This window comes from Petaurus breviceps, unplaced genomic scaffold, assembly GCF_028583685.1.
Source record: "Petaurus breviceps papuanus isolate PSGF00001 unplaced genomic scaffold, PetGlider_PUasm1.0 118, whole genome shotgun sequence".
Taxonomy (NCBI): domain Eukaryota; kingdom Metazoa; phylum Chordata; class Mammalia; order Diprotodontia; family Petauridae; genus Petaurus; species Petaurus breviceps.
In genome coordinates this window covers 2,452,182-2,471,394 of record NW_027185616.1, presented here as the reverse complement: position 1 = coordinate 2,471,394, position 19,213 = coordinate 2,452,182, and the positions used below count along the sequence as shown (strand labels likewise).

The 19,213-nt window shown below is 38.3% G+C and overlaps 1 protein-coding gene and 1 pseudogene across 26 annotated transcripts in view; both read right to left on the bottom strand.

Moving 5' to 3' along the window:
- RBFOX1 (RNA binding fox-1 homolog 1) overlaps nt 1-19,213 on the bottom strand; it is a 1,748,893-nt gene that overhangs the window by 453,352 nt on the left and 1,276,328 nt on the right. The gene's annotated exons all lie outside the window — the stretch shown is intronic.
- On the bottom strand, nt 6,970-8,857 carry LOC138158926 (actin, cytoplasmic 1-like; annotated as a pseudogene).

The window sequence follows — 19,213 nt, the reverse complement described above, 5'->3', positions numbered from 1 at the left end:
ATGGTGTATAGAAGAATTATAAATAATGGGGAAAAAGCATGAGAAAGAAAAACAAAATAAAACAAAAAAAGAAAATAGACTACTCCGTTCTGCATTCCAACTTCATAGTTCTTTCTTTGGACGTGGATGGCATTTTGCATCATGTGATTTTTGAAATTGTTTTAGGTCCTTGTATTGCTGAGAAAGGCTAAGTCTATCAGCATCAGTTCAGGTAAATTTTTAAAAGAAGTTTTATATGCTATACTTATGGACGATAAAACTACCCAGCTAGAAATAAACACTGATAGTATATAATTAAAAGCTAAGGCTTGAATCTAAATAAAAAGTATCAAATAATGCCAAGATTAGTATAAAAATAACAAAATCAATAATAGATTATTTTCAAAAGACATTTATATTGTCCATATCAAAATCTAAGTGATTTAGCCAGAGTGAGACTCAAAAGCTACTTTATACTTCAAAGTTAGGTGATCTCTTTTTGTTTTATTTGTTTGTTTGAAAAGACCTGTCATTTCATTGGTTTAGGCAACTCTGGATGAGGAAATCCCCTGAATTGAGGAGGAAATGTAAATGCTCAACTACCTTAGTTTTAGAGTTCTCTGGAGCACTGAGAGGTTAAGTGGTTTGCGCAGAGTCACAGAACAATTATTTGTCTGTCTAAAGGAAGTGAAATCTTCTTGGCTAAATGGCATCCATTATGCCAAGTTGTGTTAAATGTATACCTATATTAATGAGAAAAAAAATATCAATATTGTACCCTGAAGGTGACAAAGGATGCCACATACATTGTCTCATTTGAACCTCACAAGCTAGTGAGGTGTGTACTGTAGATAGTTTAATCCACATTTTATTGATGATGAAATTGAGGTTCACAGAGGTTACATGACTTGCCTCTGGTAGGATAGCTAGTCAATGTCAAAGGTGAAAATTGAACCCTGATCTTCCTGGGGCCAAGCCTGGACTCTATTCACTTATACCATGAAAAAGAAAAAAAAATGTAACCAGTCAAGAGGGTATTTAAAAAAAAACCCAGAAAATGAAACAAAGTGTTACATAAGAAGGAAACAGAAAAGAGGAGACTATTAAGTAGAAATGAACATAATGGAGAACAATAGAACAATTACAGTGATAAACAAAACAAGAGCTATTTTAAAAGAATGATACAACTGAAAAATGATTAAAAAATTTAGTTTTTAAAAGGAGAGAAACTCAAGTCATCACATTACTGAAACAGAAATGAAAAACATATCACAACAATAATAAAAGGGGGGCAGAAAAGGATGAGATTAACGTACAAACTTTTTGAATCATTTTTGATGAATAAAGAAATTGATAAAGGAATGACTGTCTTCTGGTTCTGTTTTCCATTCTTTTCATTATAATACATTTACCTTCTGCTGACTATGATTGAATGGAATCTGAGGAAAATATATGGATGGGGTAAGAAGGAAAAGGTAAGTTAAAAATCAAGTTACGATACCTATAAGAAGGAAGATTTTAAACCCATTTAACAAGGGGGCATAGTGTAATAAAGTGTTGGCACTTACTGGCTGTGTGACCCAGGGCAAGTCATTTAACCTATTTTGCCTCAGTTTCCTCATCTGTAAAATGGGCTAGAGAAGGAAATGAAAAGCCACTCCAGTATCTTTGCCAAGAAAATGGGGTCGAGAAGAGTCAGACAAGACTGAAACCACTGAACAACAGGATGAAGTAGAGGGGAGGGAGGCCATTTAAGAGGTTTCTACAATAATATGAGGATTGGGGGGAATCTGACCTAGGAAGGTGGTTGCAAGAATGGAATGAAGTGGGCATAAGATATGTATTGAGGAGGTAGTATCCTTGATGCTCGGTGGCTCAACAGTCTAGATATGAGAAGTGAGAGAGAATGCAGAGTTCAGAATGGCTCTGGGGTTGTGAACCTGGGAGGTAGACCTGGAAGGATTACAGACTCCTGGACAGAAGGAGGAAAGTCAGAAAGAAAGGAGAGTTTCATTGAGTAAAGATGATGAGTTTGACAACAATAAATAGGAATGTAAGTAGTTTTCATAGGCTAAAAACTATGGAAACTGAGTCAGAATTATGTGCTACAGGTTTATGTATGCCACCAAAAAAGAGGTATAAAGCAGTCTTGCCCACCACTGCCACCAAATCATATTACATTATTTCTAAAATATGAGTTATAACAATAAGGAATAAGATAGGTATCAGCAAGCATTGGCAATGAAGATGCTAGACCACAGGTAGCACAATTCTATCAATAAATCTATAAATAGAAAATCTAAGAGACAACAAAAATAACTGATATTAAAGGAATATCAAATTAGCATATTATAAAATAATCCCGCAAAAATGATTTATCTTTTTCTAGATTAGTAATGAAAATCGGGGAAAAGTAAAAGGGAAATGCCGTTTATAACAATGCTAAAAAGCCATCCAACTTTTGGTTTTTGACATTCCAAAAGACGGAGATTGGTATAAAAGCAGCTTTTAAATTACCCTGACATTAAAGAATGGTGTAAGCAACTAAAAATGTTTTTATTCTGCCCAAAGTTAGGTTGAGCCAATATAGAAAAACTGTCAATATTGCTCAAACTGATGTATAGGTTCCAATTCAGTACTGATCAAAATACCAGTAGGCTACTTTACAACATAAAACATTTATCAAAATGTATATGCAAAATCAAATGAAAAATATTAATTTGGACAAGTATTTAAATGTGACGACTGCTTATCTTGGCAGCTTTGAAAATATAATACAAAAGGAAATTCGTTAAAACTGAATTAAATTTTAAAAAATAGGTGACAATGTATACTTTCACTTTTCTTTTAATGAATCTGTGATCATTCTAGTCTAGGTAATTACTTAATGGGTACTGACTGCAGTTTAACCTACCAACGAGCATTTTTTTTTTACCAAAAGTATTATGGGTAATATGCTGAAGACTATTTATACTTACCATATATCTTTCAATTGCCCTTTAAGTCACGAGTAATTTGATTCTTCTGAGAAGGTGGTTATTGTATTATATGCAGTAATATAGAACCACTGGGTGAATTTTAATATTAAAAATATATGCTTGGATAGTGGGATCAATAGAAGAGAGTAAAAAACTGAGAAATGAAACTAAATATCTAAGAGATTTATGTTTAATAAAGGCAAGATGAACAAACACTGTGGAATTGAATAATCATTCAATAACAAATATTAGGGAAAATTATACACGGTATGAAAAAAATGTGTTGAGAAAACACATTTTGCAGCATGGGCTAAAAAAATTTCAACTGTCTCTATTTAAAGAAAAAGTATCACAAGATTTAAAACTGGAATATGTTCAAGAGTTCATCTTGTCAACCTTTCTGATTTTTGTTGCTATTGTTATTTAGTCATTTTTTAGTTGTGTCTAAGTCTTTCGTGACTCCTTTTTAGGGTTTTCTTGGCAAAGATACTGGAGTGGTTTGCCATTTCCTTCTCCAATTCATTTTATTGATGAGGAAACTAAGGCAAACAAGGTTAAGTGACTTGCCCAGGGTCACAAAGCAGTAAGTGTCTGAGGTCAGATTTGTACTCAAAAAGATGAGCCTGACTAACTCCAGGCCTAGAACTCTACCTACTTCACCACCTAGTTGCTCAGTGTGGTGGTTAGCTCACTATAATTGGAATTGGGAAGGCATGGTCTCAGATCCTATCTCAAATACTTTCTAGCTGTGTGACCCTGGTAAAATCACTTAACTCCTGTGGCAACTTGCTCAGAATGTAGAGTACTGCTAAATTGCCAATCTGTCTTAGAAGAAGAAATTTCTCTACTGGTAGTTCCTTGCCCCGGTGGAGTCACAGGTCTGGATAAAAAACAGTTAAATATAAAAATAAATAAGAGCTCACACTCACATGATTTAAGCTTTGCAAAGAGTTTTCCAAATATTTCATTTGATCCTCATGACAACCCTGTGAATATTTCTGTTTTGTAGATGTGGAAAGGGGAGGTGTAGAAGGATGATATGATTTGCCAAAATTCAAACTACTGAGCTTCTGAGGTGGAATTCAAATCCAGCTCTTCCATAACCCAAGTGCACCTAGTCCCTGATTTCATTTTCTTTCTTCTTTCCCATGTTCCTCTTAAATCTGGTTTTCCTCTACTACAACCTCCAGTCTCTTTATGTCCCTCCCTATTCTTTCATTTTATCACTCCTGTTTGTACTGGCCAAACGTGTGTGTGTGTGTGTGTGTGTGTGTGTGTGTGTGCATGAACACACAGCAGGCATGCATATATAGCTACACATTGTGTACATGCATGAGCATGTCCATATGGGTACACATTCACACATGTACACATATACAATATTCACCTGCATACACATATAAAAACGTGTACAGTCAAACCATCCTCCTGACACACACAGCATTCTCTCTCCTGTCTCTGTGCCTTTGAAAAGATCTGCCCTAGGCCCGGGATGCATTCCTTCCTTCCTTCTACCTCTTAGACTTCCTAGGTTTCTTTTAAAGTTTCACTCAAATGCCCCCTCCTACATGAAGCCATTCCTGATTCCTCAGCTCCTAGTGCTATCTCCTTCCATAAATTATCTTGTAAATATTAAAACTTATATATGTCATATAGATTTATATTTTTGTTGTTATTATTCTATCATTTCAGTCATGTCCATCTATTCATGGCGCCACTTGTGGTTTTCTTGGCAGAGATGCTGGAGTGGTTTGCCATTTCCCCTCCAGCTGATTTTTACATATGAGGAAACTGAGGCAAACAGGTTAAATGTCTTGCCCAGGGTCACACAGCTAATACATGTCTGAGGCCACATTTGAACTCAGGAAGATGAATCATCCTAATTCCAAGCCCAGTGCTCTATACACTGTGTCCCCTAGCTGCCCCATATACTTACACATGTTATTTTCTGCCCAATGGAATATTAACTCCTTGAAACAAGGGGCTGTTTCATTTTTATCTTTTGTGTCACCAACTGCCCAACAGAGAGCCTGACACGTGACTGTGGTTACTTGACTGATTCTACCCCAGAGCATCTTTCATACATATCCCCTTCTCTCTCCTCCCAAAGACCCTCATTAATTTTTGCTTGACTTGCCGGTTGAACTATAGCAATTATTTCTGAATTGGTCTTTCTGAGAGATCTTTCCTTACTCCAATTCATCCTTTATGGAGCTGACCAAATAATTTTCCTAAGGCACAGGTCTGATCATGTTCTATCTCAGCCCAAAAACCTTCTGTGGCTCCCCATTGCCTGTAGGATAAAATACAGACTCCTTAGTTTGTCATTTAATTCCTTCCCCCGTGTGAAGTCCCTGCTTATCATTCCAGCTATATTTTACACTGCTCCCCATTCATGAATCCAATATGCTGGCCAAACCACACTGCTGGTTGCTCTCCAAACTTCACACTCTATTTCCTTTCTCCCTGCAGTCACACAAGCTACCCCCAGAGCCTAGAATGTTCTCCTTCCTCACCTCCCCTTTGAGAAGTCTTCGCTTAAGCAGTCACTTCTTTTGGGAAGCCTTTGTCCTCTAGTGATAAATTCTTTCTCCCTCTCTCTCTTTCTCTCTCTTTGTTTTGTCACTCCTTCCTTCTCTTTCTCATGTTCTCCCTTTCCTAACTCTGTCTTTTTGTCTCCCTCCTTTCCTTCCCCCCTCTGATCAGTTTTCATTCAACTATATTTCTATGCGTATTTATATATATGTGTGTGTATAGGTATATATATATATATATACATATATATGGATACATATGGATATATACATGTGTATATATGATATATAATTAAGTGTATGTGTATATATGTATATGTGTGTATATATTATACATATTTATATATAACGTTATATATAATACTGAATTCACTTGGTATAATTTGAACTCCTTTACTACCAGAACTTTTTCTTCTTTGTATCACTAGCACCTTGCATATAAGAACTCAATGGACATTTGCTGAATTGAATTTGGGGCACCTAGGTGGTGAACTGGAATGAGTGCAGGGCCTGGAGTTAGGAAGACTCATCTTTGTGAGTTCAAATCTGGTCTCTGACACCTACTATGTGACCCTGGGCAAGTCACTTAACGCTATTTGCCTCACCTGTAAAATGGGCTAGAGAAGGAAATGGCAAGCTACTCCAGTATCTTTGCCAAGAAAACCCCAAATGGGGTCACTAAGAATCAGACAAAACTGAAAAAAAAAAGAATTGAATTTGTTTCAGAAAGAGATGTGGGGAGGGGTGGCCAGGTGGCTCAGCGAGTAAGAGCACCGGTTCCAGTGTTGGGACGACCTGGAGATCGAATCCCGGGCTCAGGCGCTCAGCACCACACCCAGAAATAACTGGCCGTGTAACCTTGAGCAAGTTACTTAACCCCAATTGCTTAAAAAAAAAAAAAGAAAGAGATGTGGGGCAAGAAAATGTTATGATTTTATATATAAATAATATATACATATGCACATATATACACACATTATTTATATATACATACACACATATACATATTCCTGTACTTAGCATAAAAATGATTTGGGTTTTCTGCTTTTATTTGGGGTTTTACTCCTTTTTTATTTGTTTGCCTTGCTTAGATTATTTCTCAATTTATAATAAAATTCATTCATGAGTAAATAAAATGAGGGGATTAGATTATCAAAAGTTCTTAATCTGGGATTCATGAATTTTTTTAATAATAACTATTTCCATATAACTTGTTTCCTTTGTATTTTAGTATGTACATTTAAAAACATAATTCTAAAAATTTATAGGCTTAACCAGAATGCCAAAGGTGTCCATGGCACAGAAAAGATTAAGAATTTCTAAGATCCTTCCTAACATTTTCTGATTTCCAATTAAAAATGGAAACATAAATATTATACATCAAACTTGACATATAAGAGTTCATCATGCAATACTCTGTAATGCAAGAGGAAGAGAATTTTTCAGTTCTTCACTGATCAACTTAGATAAGACAAGAGTTTTTTTTTTTTCTTTAACGTGTGCACTTTTATTTGAACTGGTCTTAAGTCAGTGTACAGGTAAAGCTCCTCCCCTCCCCCAAGTACTGGCACCAATCTCAAAACTCGCAGGGAGACTAGAAAAGTCCTCATTCACATCTATGTTGGGGGCAGGGAGGGAATTTAGGGAGCCATTCCATATGGCTGACAATTAAAAAAAAAAGGAACAAGTATTAAGGCGGAAGATACAAAAAGTTTTTTTAAGGGTTACATAATTTACACTTAAAGCCATACTAGTACCTCTCCCCTCCCCCTCCCCCTCGGGATCTGTTACATCGCTCCTTGACAGCCTTCACAGAGGCCTGGAACTGTCACAATGCATTAGACGGTATTTGGAATGACTATTAAAAAAAAAAAACAAATGTACAGAGTCCTGAAGACGCCCTGGAGAACTTTGGGGATGTTTGCCCTCCAACATACCTAGACTGCTCATCACCTTCACCATTCCAGTTTTTAAATCCTGAGTCAAGCGCCAAAATACACACACACACACACACACACACACACACACACACACACACACACAAATAAAGCCATGCCAATCTCATCTCTTTTTTTGGGCAATTATCATGTCATCATCATGTCACACCCTTTGACAAAAAATAAAATAAAAAAACACAAACAGTCCATTTGGAAGCATTTGCGGTGGACAATGGAGGGCCCAGATTCATCATATTCCTGCTTGCTGATCCACATCTGCTGGAAGGTGGAGAGAGACGCCAGGATGGAGCCTCCAATCCAGAAAGAGTATTTGCGCCCAGGCGGGGCAATGATCTTAATTTTCATTGTTCTGGGAGCTAGGGCTGTAATCTCCTTCTGCATCCTGACAACACGGTGTTGGCATACAAATCCTTACGGATGTCAACATCACACTTCATGATTGAGTTGAAGGTAGTTTCGTGGATTCCACAGGATTCCATACCTAAGAAAGATGGTTGGAAGAGAGCTTCTGGGCACCGGAACCTCTCGTTGCCAATGGTGATAACCTGACCATCAGGGAGCTCATAACTCTTTTCCAGAGAGGAGCTGGATGCAGCAGTGGCCATCTCCTGCTCAAAGTCTAGGGCAACATAACACAGCTTCTCCTTGATGTCACGCACGATTTCCCTCTCAGCTGTGGTGGTGAAACTGTACCCTCTCTCAGTCAGGATCTTCATGAGGTAGTCCGTCAGATCACGGCCAGCCAGATGCAGACGGAGGATGGCGTGGGGAAGGGCATAACCTTCATAGATGGGCACAGTGTGGGTCACACCATCACCGGAGTCCATCACAATACCAGTGGTACGACCAGAGGCATACAGGGACATCACAGCCTGGATGGCAATGTACATGGCTGGGGTATTGAAGGTCTCAAACATAATCTGAGTCATCTTTTCTCTGTTGGCTTTGGGGCTCAGGGGGGCTTCTGTGAGCAGCACAGGGTGCTCTTCAGGGGCCACACAGAGCTCGTTGTAGAAAGTATGATGCCAGATCTTCTCCATGTCATCCCAGTTGATTACAATACCATGTTCAATGGGGTACTTCAGGGTCAGAATACCTCTCTTGCTCTGGGCCTCATCCCCCACATAGCTGTCTTTCTGGCCCATACCCACCATCACACCCTGATGTCTGGGGCGCCCAACAATGGAAGGGAAGACAGCCCAAGGGGCATCGTCTCCTGCAAAGCCAGCTTTGCACAATCTAGAGCCATTGTCAACAATGAGAGCAGCAATATCATCATCCATGGCGAACTTTGAAGTGGCAAGTTTAAACCCTTAAGAGGAGAGAGGAGGTGGTGCCGCACCTGGAGGCAGGGGGGAGGCAAGTGCACGCTGGGTGGAAGAGCTCACAGCTCAAGACAAGAGTTTAAAGAAGCGTTTAAAGTGATGGAAAAAGGATGACTATGCAGATCAGCACCAAGGGTCACAGTTTTTATATTTATTTAAAACCCTCTTGCTCACAACCTGACCTCAGAGTTCTGGCCTGATTTCTCCCCAGTTTTAGGTCTACGCTAACTTTCCAGGTTGCCTGTAGATTGCCCTGAGAAGAATGACAGGCAGGAGAAGAGGCCTGGGGTCAGTCTTTACAGATGGGAGCAGTCATTCTCACTTTCTTTGAGGAAACCCGAGAATGAGACTTTGGCCCGTGGAGGCAGAAAGACTTGAAAGTGGGACCTATCTGATTTGTTCCACCATAATAGGGGGCTATGTAGATTCCAGGGACTTGGAGGGGCCATTATTGTTCTTGGGCAAACATTAGTAGAGAACAGGCAGGTAGCACAATGGATAGAGTGCTGAGCCTGGAGTTGGGAAGACCTGAGTTCAAATCTGTCCATGGTCACTTACTAATTGTGTGACCCTGGACAAGTCATGACTCGGTTTCTTCATTTATGAAAATGGGATAATAATATTACCTATCTCCCATGGTTATTGTAAGAAGCAAATGGGATTAGCACCATGCTTAGGAACATAGTAAGCATTATGTAAATGTTTAATAATATATATGTTTTAATAATTTAATGATAGATAAAATATTGTTATTATTATTAAAAAGTAAAACAGCAATACCAGAATAGTACCTTCTCTGCATAATTGTCCTGTGACCAATTCTAGACCATTCTTTAGGTTGGGCTTGAGGGGGTTAGGCTGAGCTACTTACTGGACAACAAGCATTGTCCTGAAGGAGATTAAAGCTCAGGTCCTGACTCTTCTGACCATTAAGGGCCAGTGGTACATGTAACCACGGTATATTGCACTTACCCTAATCTAGGGCCTTCTGCAAGGACTGCATCTGAATTCCCCAAGGAGCTTTAATTAGATAGGGGATTCCATAAGGCTTGTCTGTGGGGTCGATCTAAAAGCAATTGCTCCATTCCATTTTCCTCAGCTTGGCATTTCAATAGCCGATGAAGCAGTCTCCACTATATGGCTTACCTTGAGGTCAGCATAATGCTTTAGGACCCTTCAGCATTGAACAGAAAATATTCTTATTATAACATTAGGCAGACTTAAAAAAAAATCAATGGAGTAATGAGATATAACACAGCACAAACTCCCTTTCTAGGCTTAGTTCATTTCTGCCTGTGCAATGCTTTTAGATGGCACATAATAGCAATTCCCCCTAAAATGAAGACTGGTTCAGAGAAGACGCTAGAAAGGAAGTCAACAGGTCAAGTCCATGCAGCATATCTGAGGTACAATCAATAAAAACCCTGCTTCAAACCTTAATAATCTAGGTTATTCTGTACTTTAGTTTTTAAATAGGAAGTGGCTAGTGGATACTTAGTAACTATATTATGCTTCTGTAAAACCTCATTAATTCAGACTAACCTGGGATGAAGGGCAGGTGAAATTAGCAATCCCCCAAAAAAGTCCTGTTCTCATGCTTCAAGTGTGCATGGAGGTGACCTTGGGTTAGAGGACTCTTAAAGAGGAACAAACAATGTAGAAGGTTGTGTTTTGTTTTGTTTTAATTTTTGTCAGTCTAGAAAGGCTTCGAATGTAGATCTTTAAAAGTAACTGCAAAGAGTTATAATTGAATTTTTTCTAGTAGAAAGACTTAATAGAACTCTACCCCCAAGACATGCTGTCTCAGAGGAGGTTCTTAAGACATTTGTTTTAATTAATAGATACAAATTATATTCAATGACTCAATCAATACTTCTATAGTGCCTATGCAGCAGTAGAAATGAGTACTAGATAGGGAGTCAAGAAGCCCCAACTCTCCTACTTTCTACCAGGGTAACCTTGGGCAAATCATTACATACTCTGAGTCTTGGTTTCCACATCTGTAAAATGAAGAAGCTAGAATAGATGGCTTCTTTGGTCTCTTCTAATTCTAAATCTATGTTTCTGTGACTACTAATGAAAAGACATTATATTAGGTCTTGTGAGAGGTACAATAATACCCTTGAGGTCAGGGACTGATAACACAAGTACTTAGTAGTACAATACTTCTAATATAATGCTGAGTGTAACAAATGCTGAAAAAGAGGTTTAAATAAAGTGAAGGTATGGAGAGTTGTCTTAAGAAAGTCTAGAGAAGCTTCATGGAGGAATTGGCATTTGAATTGTGGCTTTAAGCGTTCATAAATGAGATTGAGTATGTTTCATTATAGATGGATGGAAAAGAATGAGAAGATGCTGAAAAAGAGGGTGTGTATGGGAATCACAATTTACTTTTCCTGGATTGTAGAGAACACGTAGGGAACAGATGGGTATAAGGCTACAAGTTGTTAAGCTGTAAAGTGCCTTGAATAGTAGATGCAGAAATTTTTATCTTTATTAGATTAACAATGAATGCATAGGTATCAAAACACTGAAGATGGGAATAGCAGAATGAGAGTTATGCTTTAGAAAGATCATTCTTTCCATATATACAGGCTGCTTTGGAGTGGGGATAAAAGAGAGGTTGGGGAAACTAGGTAGGGTTCTACTGAAAGAGTCCAGACTACAGATTTCAAGATACTGAATTTGATCATTTTGAATTTTGGTTTTCAGCAAATTTTCTAGGTGGAAAGGTCTAGTAGTGACTGGAAATGAGGGACTGGAAACTGGGGAGAGCAGGGCTAAAAATAAGTATTTGACCTATAACCACACAAATAAATAATATCAATAAATAATTTGTGTTTATCATATCAACTGACTTTTTTTCTTAAAGTGTTTGAAAATCCTTTGTCATTATAAGTATTCTCTAAAATAATCACAAAAGAGTTAAATGTAGAGCAAGAAAGGACTTTGGATAACATCCATTCCATTGTCTTCATTATACAGATGATGAAAGAGAACCTTAGAAAAATGAAGTTAATTGTTCAGGTTAGGCAACTTATAAGTATCAGAGCTGATATTTAGAGGCGGGTCTTTCTGAGCCTATATACAGTAATCTTTCTACTACATTAGGCTGCCTCCCTATTTTCACTATAATTTTCCTGACTAATTCTTTTCTTTGTAGAAGAAAGGTAGGATTCAGCTCAGTACCATTTTTAATCATCTAGAAATCCAAATGATTAATATGGAGAATCAAGAGGTTTTGCTAAATTGTTATGTAGTCTTTCTGGATAAAGTGAACATATATATGAATGTGACTTGACATACAAGGTTGGAAAAAGGTTACATATACTACAGTGCGCTTTCCTGATGAAAAATTCTTCCTGCCAGAAAAAGTTTTTTTTTTCTCTTGAACTTGCCAGCTATTGATAAAGCACAAGGTATTATTGCTAAAAGCTGGTAGTAGGGCTGCCAAGAAATTGAGTGTTAAGGATGGGAATTGGATAAAAATGTTAATATCACTGAGTGCTACTCATGTGTGTGATTTATAGGAACTGGAAAAGATCACCTTTCAAGTAACTGATAAAATTTCAGAAGGTAGGGTCTTTTTTTTTCAAGAAAAAAATATGTTTGAACAAAGACATTGTTGGCATTTTAACCTACTTTATCATTTTAGGATTGTTTTTGCTGAAGTCAGTCTAGTCAACATTCCCTTTCTCACTAAAAAAAAATGCTACAAATGTTCAACACAGTATATATACTACCATTAGGAACAAAATGGTTGCAACATTTTTTTTTCTGCAATGTGATACACTCTAGTGGGGGCCTTATGTTCTCTAAAAAAAATAAATCATACTTTAAGAAGATCTTGCATTTGAAATGTGTTATGAAAAATGGGATCCTGCTCTACTATGAAAAAGAAAATGAATTGTGTGTGTGTGTGCGTGTGTGTTTATCTATGTGTGCTTGGAAGGGAGAGGTATTTCAGGAGGATGATATTTCTCTTTGTAGCTTCTCTTAGTAGCTAAATTCCTTCATTCTTGAGTTGGCTTGGGCATCTTTGAAGTTCAGATTGTTGCCCTGCTAATGATTTTGTACCTCCATGTCAGAGGATTAGAGGTCATTTGGTGTTAATGGCATCTCTCTCCACAGTGGATTGATTGAAATGGCAAACCATGTTAAATTATTTCTCAGCGACTTCTCCTGAAAAAGGACTATACATCTCATTTTTGCTACAAGTTCTCTTGAAAGCCAGGCTGTTCTCTGCTTTAAGGTGGGAGGAAAAAATGTCCAGTGTGTCCATCTACCTACCAGTGTGGAGATGGAGAATTCTGTCTTCCTGTAGTCTTCTCAAGAATAAGCTAGATGGCAATCACCTGCATTTAACAGTATAACTTCTGGGCAGCAAAGAATAGTCAAATGTTGACCTATTCTACTATTCACGAATCAAAGATGAAGAAACAAGTATTTCCATATGCAATACTTTAGATGGCTGGGTCCTTCAGAAAGCATTTAAAAGATGGAGCGGCATATGTTAGCGTAATACTTCAGCTGTCTCTGAACTCTTAAGACCTTGCAGCAGGGACTGATAGAGATGAGGTCAGTAATAGGAAGGCAAATGAGATTAAGTCAGCCCTAACATGATGGCAACTCTGACCTTTTCATTTCATTAGAGATTCAGCCATCATGTTAGTAAAATAATATAGTGCAGGATGGATACTATTTTGTTAATATGATATATAGACCCCTAATATGAATCTCATTCTTACTACTAAATTACAAATGTGACAACTCTGATCCATTTTTACATGCATGCAGGACAATATTTCATAATGCACTTGCAGTAATTTCCCCCCATTGACAGAGAAAGAGGGAATAAAGAGGAAAAATAAAATATACAAGTTAAATAACATGTCACTTCTTTCCTGAGTGATATCAGCATGTGAATGTCAAATGGTCAGTCAATAATTATAGCTATTAAAGTTTTTTTTTGTCATTTTGCTCATATTAAGACCCCAATATAGAAATTATATAAATTAAATTGAGTAGAACAATTAAGTAGTAAGAGTATGGGACTGGAAAAGCAATTAGTGTCTCACTAGTATGTCTATATGCAGATTTGTGCATTATAAATATTTGAATATACCTAAAGCTCTTAAGAAAAATGTTTATGAAATTTTCAGTAAAAACTAGAAAATATAAGCAAAATCATCCCAAATGAGTTACTGGAAAATTAATCTACATTTTCTTGTGCAGTCATTTTAAAATTTCATATATCAACGAATTTCTCATAGATCATGACTGAAATATTTTCATTCAACACCTTAGAATGTTAGGCTATTATTAATATTTAATTCATTTATCCAGACCTATGTTGTTTATATTGTATCAAATACTGTGCTAGGCACAAGATGTGGGGGTCGGGGGTTTCCACAGATTAAAATAAAAGGCTCCTTCCTCTGCATAGTTTATAATTTATTAGGGGACAAGAATTAGTACCACAGGATCACTGATTTGGTACTGGAAGGGACCTCAGAGGCCTTTGTGTATACCACCTTCATTTTATAGATGAGGAAATTGAGGCAAACAAATGACTTTCCCAGTTAGAAAGTATTTGAGAAAGGATCTAAATCCAGGTCTTTCTGATTCCCATTACAACACACTAACCACTACCCCATACCAGCTCTCAAGAATATACTGCAATAGGAGACATTGTGTTAATGTGCTCTCTGGTTGAGGGATCATGGAAGGCTTCCTGGAAGGAACAGCATTATGATCTGAACCTTTAAAGATGAGTTAGATGGGTAGGGGGTTGGAGAAAAGAGCAGAGAGATGGAAAGAGGCATCTTTATCCAATGGGAAAAGAGGCAGCTTCCAGAATACCTGAATTTAAATACCGGTTCTGACACCCCAGCTGGGAAAGCCTCTTTTAGTGGCCCCAGGTAATTCTTTAAAACTAGAAATCATGAAGCAGAAGGGTGTGTCTTCCTTGGGGTTTCTAAAAAGAATTAAATTATACAAGGCTCCCTAGTCATTTACTAGAAAAGAGGTTTGGGGGTGGGGTAGGGCGTGGTCAGTGACATTCTGGAGCCAACCTCAAGTTCAGGTTAATTGATAAATTTTCAGTGTGAGCATTTATAACTTGGAACTTGGCATATGCCACATATCAGAGCTTGATTTATTGTTTTGCTAATTGTTTAGATTTAAGAAAATAATAGGGGGGTGGCCAGGCAGCACAGCGAGTAAGAGCACCGGCTCCAGTGTTGAGAAGACCCAGAGATCAAATCCTGGGCTCAGACACTTAGCACCCACCCAGAAACACCTGGCCGTGTAACCTTGAGCAAGTTACTTAACCCCAATTGCTTAGGGGCGGCCAGGTGGCTCAGCGAGTAAGAGCACCGGCTCCAGTGTCGGGATGACCTGGATGAAATCCGGGCTCAGATACCCAGCACCACACACAGAAATAACTGGCCATGTAACCTTGAGCAAGATACTTAACTCCTATTGCTTTAAAAAAAAATAAAAGAAAAATGTTAACAATGCAGATTAAAATCAAAAGTATATCCCATGTACATTTTTACACCTGGAGAGCTGATTGTTAAACACTTACCAGCATATCCTTTGATATGGTCCACAACAAAATCATGGCGAGGACATAGTCTGGATGAGGTAGAAGCCAGGAGTGTACATAGGAAACCAACAGACTGTAAAGTGTTTAAGAGACTGTTTCCTTTTTGTCTTTGTCACTGTAGAATCTTGCACATTGCCCTGAACATGAACGGTAAGCAATTAATAAATGCTTGTTGAATTGAACTGAAATGAACCAGTTCAGAAGTTCAGGCAGAAAACAATCAAGAGAAAAAAATGGATTTCCAAACCAGAAGGAATACAAGCATAAGATTCAGAAAATAAAACAAGGGCTATGAGAAAAGTAGAGTTTTTCTTTCTTGATGAATTAATCCAAGATAGTCGACCACTTTACAGTTGGTCATTTCTAGTCCAGTGCCATACAAGGCCATTCCAGATTTTGGGTTGTTGCTATGTAATTTACCTCTATTAAGTGACGTTGGTGGGGTGGCCATAGGGGTTGTATAAAAGAAGGAATATAAAGTTCCCAGTGTAGTACTGTGGGAGGATTACCAGGTTGGGGGCAAAACAACTGAGTTCAAGACCCAGCTTTCCTACTTTCTTGCCCTGTGATAATTGTACAAGGCACTGAACCTCTCTGGGCCACAATTGTTTTACCTGTAAAGTCCTTATACTATATATCTCAAAGTGTTGCTGTGAGGCCAACTGTCTGAAGGTGCTGTGCCAATTTGAGCTATTAATATGATTATTAAATTTTTTTTAAACTTTCTTTCCATCAGTGCTTATGGCAGGATGCCTGAGATCAGACATTAGAACGCATGCATGACTGAGACTTGCTGAGGCCCCTTCTGGACATTTGGGGAAAGTGGGCATCTTTTTGATATGGTTTCCTGGACTGTCTGTCAGCATGTCAATGAAGGAGTCATTATTAGGAAGCATCACTCTCATATAATCAGCTATGAGATTGAGCAGTTCTATCTGTGCACTGCTTCAGGGCAGGGTTCTTAACCTTCTTGTCTGTTTTGTAGTCTGCTAAAATCTATGGAGCCCTTGTCAGAAGAATGTTTTTTAAATAAATGAAGGAAATGTTAAATTTTAGAGAGAGGTTAGGGAAAATAAAGATGTTTCAAATTCATAGACCCCTCGACATTAATCTCTGGACCCCAGGTTAAAGAACTCCTTTTGGGAGGAGGGCACGAAGAAGAGACCGGTTATTGCTGCTTAGTTGTTTTCAGTTGTGTCTGACTCTTCATGACCCCATTTGGGGTTTTCTTGGCAAAGATACCTGAGTGGTCTGCCATTTCCTCCTCCAGCTCATTTTACAGATGAGAAAACTGAGGCAAATAGGGTTAGGTGACTTGCCCAGGGTCACACATTTATTTAAGCGTCTGAGGGCTCATTCGAACTCAGGATTTCCTGATTTCAGGCCCAGCATTCTATCTTCTGTGTCACCCTGATGCCCCTGGAAGAAACAGGAGTAGAATTCTTTTTCAGAGCTTAGCTCTTAATGTGCATAAAGGATCTCCCAAGGATCTATGTTCATAAAACTCACATGGGAAGGAATGCACTTTCCTGTGTTTTATGTGAAAACTTATGTCTCCTAACTGGAATCAGTGACACAGCTCTGAACTTCTGAGTACACAAAAGCTCAGGTCCCAGTCAACCCTGTGTGTGAACAGATCTACTAAGAGTTCATTTTGCATTAAAAGATCCTGCAATGGCATCTTCCACGATGGAACAGCTGTGAGTAAAAGGGTTATTGACACTTAGACTCTGATTCACTAGAGGGGAACATATTAGTTTGTCAATAAAAGCTTTTGTTCCTTTCTCGTTCAAATCACAGGAAAAAATGAGTGACCATTTATTCTACATTTGGGGGAGCTGTCTTATCACATTACAGATCCATTTTCAGGCCTGGGCACAAGGGGGGTCTATTTGCCAAGGTGCCAGGTTAAATTCAGAATTGTTGGCATGCTGATACAGACGCTAAATTATTGGACTTCTAACACATTTACAATTCAATATAGCCTTTTCTACAAGAGTTGCCTATACCTCTCAAGGGGAAGGGGGGGGAATAAGAAGGCAAGGGGCCAGACCTCAGAGCAGGAAGAGCGTACTTGGCAATTGCAGTTCTGCCTCTTTTTTACCTCCTAATCTCAGAGGCAATACTAACCCTTTCTTGACTTTTTTTTCATTTCTCTGTTTGCAAAAGGGAGATGATTGGTGGAAAAGAGAGACAGAAGGATGACTAGGGAGAGGGGAAAGGGGGAAAGGAGGGTGGATGGTAGAAGGAAAACTGAATTTTCTCACTCTCAAAATAGCCAAGAGCATGAATTTTTTTTTAATTTCAGAATTTATGTATTTTTATTAGTATTATGGTTCAGTATTCTAGAAGCTCCTTATACCCCTTGTTTTTTTTTAGTGGTAAAAATATTTCTTTCTCACTCCTTTTTTAAAAAAATGTTTTAAAATTTACTCTTCCAAATAATAATTTTGATTTATGTTTTTATAACATCGTAAACAATTTCCCAACACACTCTCCCCCATTGAATCATCTCTTTTAATAAAGAAAAATCTGAACAAACCTTATGGGTTCAATGATCTTTCTATGTAGATCTATATATCTAGAAATCCCACATTACCATCTACCAGTTGGACACCTCCAAATGGATATTACATAGCATCTCAAACACACTGTATCAAAACCAAAGTTGGTTACTTTTACACCCTTTCTCCCAAAAAAGCTACAATTCTTTCTGTCTTTTCTGTTTCTCTCAAGGACACCATGCTCTTTCCAAGCACACAAGTTCAAAAGCTTGGATACCTCCCATGTCCAATCAACTACTAACTTTTGTTGCTGGTACCTTCATAGTATCTCTCACATCTTTCCCCTTCTCTTCACTCCTACGGCCAGTACTACTCTATTTTGGACCCTCCCTCATCACTTCTCACCTACACAATCGTAGTAGTCTCTTTAATTGGACTCCCAGACTTCGGTTTCTCTCCCCTCCAATTTATACTTGAAACAGCTGTCAAATTGATATTCCCAAAGTATACATCTGACCATGCCATTCCCCTGCTAAAAAAAAAAAAACAAAAAAAAAACTCCAATGTCTCTGTAGTGCCTCTAATATAAAATATAGATGCATTATTTTTGGTATTTAAGCCCTTTATAATCAGTCTCCAGTCCATTTTTCCACATTTCTTAGACATTACCCCTATTCACATAACCTACAGTGCAGCCAAATTGATCTTACTGTCCCTCCATCCCCAGTTTCTTTGCTTTTACAGAGGCCATCCTTCATGCTTGAAATGAATCCTCTCTTAACCTCCAACACTTAGAATTCCTACCTTTCTTCAAAGCACATCAAGAACTCTCTCCTATTTGAGACTTCTGTTGATTACAGGAGGCAACTGCTGGTGAAATGGATAGAGTACTGTACCTGGAGTCTGGAGTTCAAATCTGGCTCAGATTCTTACTAGTTGTGTGATATTGGGCACTCTGTGCCTTAGTCACCTCAACTACAGAATGGGGATAACAAGAACACCTACTTCTCGGGATTACAGTAAAGATCAAATGAGATGATATTTGGAAAAAGAGCTTAGTACAGTGGCTGGTACATTCTAAATGTTATATATAGATGGACAGATGGATGGGGAGGGAGAGGGAGGGTAGGAGGAAGAGAGAGAGGGAGAGGAAAGTAAGGGAAGGAGGGAGGGAGGAGGAGAGAGGGGAGAGAGGGGGGGAGAGAGAGGGAGAGAGAAAGAGAGAGAGAGGGAGAGAAAGAGGAAGAGAGAGAGAGAGAGAGAGAGAGAGACAGAAAAAAAGAGAGGGAGAGAGCGAGAGAGAGAGAGAGAGAGAGAGAGAGAGA